This window comes from Castor canadensis, chromosome 13 (assembly GCF_047511655.1).
Source record: "Castor canadensis chromosome 13, mCasCan1.hap1v2, whole genome shotgun sequence".
NCBI classification, from domain to species: Eukaryota; Metazoa; Chordata; class Mammalia; order Rodentia; family Castoridae; genus Castor; species Castor canadensis.
The window spans coordinates 50,720,251-50,726,879 of record NC_133398.1 but is presented as its reverse complement, the minus strand read 5'-3'; the positions used below and the strand labels follow the sequence as shown (position 1 = coordinate 50,726,879).

General features: G+C 37.3%; 1 pseudogene; it reads right to left on the bottom strand.

Annotated features, from left to right (window-relative positions):
- Nucleotides 1–662, bottom strand: LOC109690798 (interferon alpha-17-like; annotated as a pseudogene).
- Between the last annotated feature and the right edge of the window lie 5,967 nt (nucleotides 663–6,629).

Sequence of the window (6,629 nt, the reverse complement as noted above, 5' to 3'; positions counted from 1 at the left end):
TCATTTTGGGAACTTTTCTGATGAAGAGAAAGATGTCATTATTTCTGCTCTGACCACCTCTTGGGCACAAGGGCTGTAGTTCTCTTTCAGGTAGAGAGTGATTCTGTGGAAGTATTTCCTCACAGTCAGTGTGGAGTCCTTATGTATCAGGAGAGGCTCTTCCTCCCCTATCTTCTGTGTCAGATAGGTTTCCAGACTATTCAGCTGCTGGAAAGTACAGTACAGAATTTGTGTACAAGGGTCTTCTCCTAAGCACCAGATGATTCCTTTGTGCTGAAGAGGCTGTAGATCTGCTGGGTCATCTCAAGGAGGAGAGAGATGGCTTGAGCCTTCTGGACTTCCTTGCCATCAAACTCCTCTCTGGGGAGTACAATGTCCTTCCTGTCCTTCATCCAGGAGAAAGGATAGATTCTCCTTATTTGTTCCAGTAGTATCAAGGCCATCCTGTTACACAGGGTGTGGATCTGAGGCAGATCACAGCCCAGAGAGCAGGTTGACCTGCAGCTGAGCAGCTCCAGGGTCACCAGTAAAGCAACAACAAGGCCACTGGGAATATTGCAGATGCTGCTGGCCTGGCTGAGGTGGGTGATCCAGTAACTGTTAACTTTAGGTTGTTTGAAGACCTTGATGTGTTCATTTGACTTAAATAAAGAGCAATCCATGTTCTGTTTTCTGATTGCCTGCCCTTTTCTTTCTGCTGCTTCTTTGCTTCCTTTAAGCATTTTCTACTTGCATTTTGTGCAGGGTTTCTTACCCATTTTGGTTTTCATATTTGTTTCCCCCTCCTCTTCTCCCTTCCTCCAATGTTTTGTTGAAATTTATATCTTACTGAAATGTCCTTGAAATTTAACAGGACATATATATATACTCTATATTTATCTATACTACATTTTATCTATGTACTATATCTACATATCTACTATATACATCAATCTTGTGACATTTTCTCTTCTTACCAAAGAGGAGTTAAGAATGACAAAACAATGCCGACAATTCTACTTAATCTTTTCAACTTTAATTTTATAGCTAAATTTTCAGAGTGACTTTTAATTCAATTTATATATACAAATTATAATACATAAAATTATGCTGAAAGTAAAGTTTTAAAATACAAAATAATTTTGTTGACAGAATGATTTCCTTCAAAATCAAACTATTTTAAAAATGAAAAATTAAATAATTTTCCTCATATTTTTGTTGTACTTAACTTTTACTTTTCTTCATATAAAAATAATTTTTAACTTTGCTACAGAGTAGTCATGCAAAGACTGTTGACAGCTTTATTTTAGGATTTCACAAAATTATTAATGTGCTATGAAAACTCTTTAATAGGTTTATTCAGTAAAATATGAGCTGTTTGCTTTAATTCTGAAAGCCTAATGTATATTCAAAAGCTTAGAGTCTCAAATATCAGCAAAATCAATATGACAGCCATGTTAACCAAAGTCTAACTCTAATAATATGACTTTGAGATCAAATAAATGAGGGAATTTCTCCCCTAACTCATCTACTCACCACATGTTGTAATCTTGCAAATATTTTGTCTGTCTTTAATCAAGACAATCCCTACGATTCTCTTGTGACTCAGATGCTAACTGAGCAGGAAAAAGGAATGCTAAGGAACAAAATATTCTTGGATAGGATTGAGCTCTGGAGTGCTATGAATTTTCATACCTTCTGAGATTTGCACAATCTCTAAGAAAAAATTTTTACATTTTGCAAGTGCTATTATGGCCAGTGAAAACATGTGATCCATGCAATATCACCAATTTGAATGTTTCTTTGCATACATCCATTTAAGTATAACTTATCCAGAGGAATAGTCTAAGATCCCAAACAAAGTAGATAATTATCAAAAAAAAAAAAAAGAAGCCATCTTTGTCTCAAGTTCATAACTGGGTGGGTACGTTGTATACGAAGTTAGGTGGCCTCAACCCTTTAAATTCCCTCTTTTACATTTGATATGGGAGTGTATTATTACTTATGGAAGTGGGGTTTGAACCAAGGATCTCATGCTTTCTGCATAGGTGTCTACTAACGGAACCAAATCCCCAACTGGTATGGGAATACTACTACAAATAAACTCTTTAATAACTCAATAATAATCTTATTTACTGTCTTATCCTCGGTACCCAGTATAATCATTCAAGAATAATTTGTACAGCAGCTGTTTCTCAGATTTTCTCTTCCTACTGGAAGGTATTCATATAGACCTTATCCTTCATTTCATGAGTACTCTTATTCTGGGATTCTTTGGGGTCTCCTCAGACACACACAGTAATAGGAAAGAATAATTTTCTTTCTTTATATCCACCCATTTTTATGGGATAACACATTCCATTTCAGTTTGATTTTCAAACCTTGATATATATTAAATATTGTATTGAAGAACAGACTGCAGGAGGTCAAGAAGACACTTCTTCTCCCCAGGAAACTCCTGTCTGCATCTGAAAGACATCTCTGTCCTTAGGTATAACAAATTAACAACTATGTAGCTTCCTGTAGTTTAAATGGTACTATTAATCCTGACAAACTGTTATTGTAATAGTTCTTGTATTGTATTCCTGCATGTGATGATTTAATACAAACATCTTTGATATTAAAGTGATTTCTTTAAAGTGTGTCAGTTGCCTAAAAGCTACCAAGAAAATATTTGTACAATGGGAAGAGTATAGACAGAAAAACCAACATGCTTTTCTGGATCTCTTCTTTTGCCTCTACACTTCAATTTTTTTTTTTCTGTCTGGGGTTGGCTTAGCCTTGCCCTTGCTTGTCAGGCCTCTGTCACTGGAGTCAAGCCCCCAGTCTTGGCTCTTGCCCTCTTGCCAGGGTGAGGAGTTCAGTTGAGCTCCTTGGGTCAGATTTCTTGCTCTCACAGAAGTGATATGGTGCTTAAGACCAACTATGGTGGTAAATATAGTGATTCTGTGCTTTTATTATGATGTAGGAGTCTTTAAATTTTTATACATTATTCGAGTTAAGATTTTTCTAGGCAAAGGAGTGCCATGCTGGTTAGGAATCACTTTTTTGTTTTTCCCACCTTAATGCTAAAATTAAAATAACAAAGTAAAAAGGAAAGAGAAAGTTTCTAAAATAGGACTTTTGAATAATTTTCAGGAATCATTTTTTTTCTTTCTCCTGTGAGTGAGTACTTTTGGTCACTTTTCCCTTTTTTTCTGCTGTATTGGGAATGGAACTCAGGGTTCACACCTTGAGCCACTCCACCAGCCCCCTTTTTTTTGTGGTGTGTTTTTTGGAGATAAAACCACCTGAAAATTTTGTCATTCTCCTGGTCTGTGCCTCCTGAGTAGTTGGATTACGTGGTAGCCACTGGCACCCTGGGAAGCTGACTTTTTGTTTTTTAAATGATACATATTTAAATTTTTACTCTAAAATTTTTTTTTCACTTGAAATTTTTCTAGGGAAAAAGTGTCATTCATGCTACTTGGCAAGTTCCTTTTATTTTCACCTTAATGCTTGAATTAAAATAACAAAGTAAAAATGAGAAGAAAAAGGCCCTAAAACAGTTTTTCAATAATTTTGAGGGATCAATTTTTCTTTCTTTCTCTCGTCAACATTCCTGGAAAGTTTCCACTGGAGTGCAAAACACTGAAGCAAATGGTAAAGAAATGAGAGTCTGAATATGATGAAAGTGAAAGCAGGAAAGTGACTGGCTACTGGAAGAGAAAAGATCAAGGGAGTTTTCTCCTCCTAGTCACCTTCCATAACCTCCAGTCATTTGCTCCTTAAATCTACACACACATAACTCCCTACACACCACAAGTTTCATGTATTTTCTTTGCAACTGACCAAAATTTAAGAGATTCCTTGGATGTCGCAGGTTCTATAAGAGTTTCCCCTGTGCAGTGAACACTTGCTCTCTGCCTTGAGCATCCCTGTACCCTTTCAATTCTCTGATGGCTGCTGGGTCTCATGGTCCCTCAGCTGGGAGCAGTGATGTTGAACAGGTGTTGTTGGTACATGCTTTACACTCAGCAGCACTTTTGTCTTTTTTGCTCTTATTGGAGAGAATCTGAAGGATTAAAGTTTTACCATGTGAAGGATTAATCCACTCAATGGACATTATTCCAATTTCTGAGGGCCTGTTACTTCTTAAGTAGACCCTTGAAGCACCACTGTTTCAGCCTTATACTCAAGCAGGCTCCGTCAGTGTTTTCTTATTTAATCATGTACACATCGATCTTTTGAATAAACAAGAGTTTTGTTTTAATTGTAGTGTCTTTCTTATGGAATTAGAACATGAAAGCCTCTAAACAGCGACACAGGTGGGCATCCCAGGTCTTTAGCACGTCATGAGGTTTAGAAGTGTGGGTAGGGCTTCTATGCTTTCTATTTTTGTGCCCAACTGCATGTAAATGAATATTGACCCCTGAAATTCAGAAATCAGCATTCAGAAACTGTCCAGTTGTGCCCATTTTTGCATTCTTGTCCTCAAAGCTTAGAAAACTTGACCATCTCTAGCTTGTGCTGCATCTTGATAACTGGCCAACTCTTCTTGAGCACAATCCTGATTCCTGGTGCTGCTTCTTAGATGGATTAGATGCACATGTGGGTGTTGCAGGTCAGTGGAGTAAAGTCAGGCTCTGTATGGCAATGCAAGGAGAGAGGACAGTCCCTAGCATCCCCACACTGCCACCCCAGTCCTTGTTCCTCCAGCCTTGCTTCTCTGTTCCCCCATTCTGTTGAACATATAGCAAGTGAATAAATCCAGGAAATGATATGAAATATGGCTATGGAGATTTTCAGAACAATGTGATAGTATGGAGCTAAATCATAAATTTTGTATATATATATTTATAAATTTGTGTATATATATATATTATATAGATAGATAGATAGAAAATTACATTAAAAAAGTAAGTAGTAAGGAGGAGCAGAAAGAGTCCTAATTATTGAAGGGTGTTAATCAATAACAATGGCAGTCATGTTTATTGAGCAAGTCCAGATAGTCCCGCTCCTAAACTACTTCCCTCACAAAGTGGTAGAAGAGGAAAGAAGGCAAAGGACAAAATATCATTTTACTTGTGAATTAGAGATGATAAGATCCAAACTGAAGTGCCTTCTTCTTATCTGAACTATTCACCCTCATCTCCTGATTCCCTTCTCCAAGTGTTGTGTGCATCACCTTAGTTCTTTCCAGTTCTGTCCAAACAGATAATCCATGGGCCACAGCTGACAGCTTTTGCATTCTCTGAAATTCCTTTTCTTATGTCTATGTTCTCCCTAAGGACCCTATCAAGATTGTACTGATGCAACCATATTCCTATTGAAAGTGATGGAGAGAACTTCCTTCTGATTTGGGAGGTCAAGGGACAAGATCTGAGTGTATGAAGGAATTTGTCAAATGGACAATTTACTCTTAGGAAAGGGTTAATGCACCATCAAGCGGTACATTGTCCTTGACTTTCCTTGCAACTCCACTGTCAGATGAGAAGGCTTCCTTGTCCCTACATGTGACTTACAGAACCTAGAAAAGTTAGGGGTCAGGAGATCTAGGTCTCTGAGGAGACTGGAGGCAAATGGCACATTCTTACACTTTCTCTCCCACCAGAGCTGTTCACTGTCTAAATAGGAAATGACCAGCATGAAGCTGGGAGTGCTTTCCTTTTGTCAGATACAAAAGACAAGGAAACGTATTTTTCCAGTACTGGAGCCAGTTATTTTTCCCCAAGAAAGAGCTCTGAAAATAAACAAGCAAAGTCAGTCGAAGGACATAGGCTTCTGCATGAATAGAAAGAACCTGTGGTCCAGACTTGACTCTGTCTTATCTTTGTCCACCAGTAGGTGGCCCTCACCCTAAAATCTTTGAACCTCCCTGAGTAAAATAGATTATACTTTCCTTTTAGCTACTGCTACTATTGCATCAGTGTAACAGGGACATTCCCTCATTTCTAAAAATATTTTTCAAAATAAAAAGAAATATAGGGATTTAGGAATTTCTGAAAAACTGAGAACTTTCAATCAACTTTGATTTTTAACTGGTTACTTGGTACTCTTATGAGGAAATTGATGGCCAGAAGCCACAAAGACAGTGAAAATAGCTGTATAAATATTTAAGGCAGATCAAGGAGGAGTGAATGAACAGAGCAATGTAGGGATTACTAGAAGGCAGGGAAAAAGCTTCCTGTGATTCCATAATGAAAGTATGTGTTCCAGGAACGTGTCACATCACCTTATAGAATATATTTGTGCTTTCATTTTTAAGTCCTCACCTGCCACAACCTGCCTTTTATTGAAAGAATTTTGTAGGTTTTCCTTTTTTACTATTGAACCACCTAAGAACTGATATTAACTAAGTATGATCATTGTGTTTGGGCTTTTTTTCCTTTAAAAATCAAAGAAACAAATGAGCAGGACTTGCATTTGCTGGGTTCACCACGATAGCATGAGGTCAACATTCAATCTGGTTTAGAGAAAGTCATTTTTTTTTGCCATGTTGAGTATCCAACCAAGGGCCTCAATATCATTAGGGAAGCACTTGTCTACTGAATTACATTCCCAACATGTGAAAAATTCAGTTATTATTTATAATTTGAGTATACTAGTTATGGATAAATGATTCTAACTTCCACTACTTTCTAAGGTTATGTAATAAGTTTTGGAGTTTC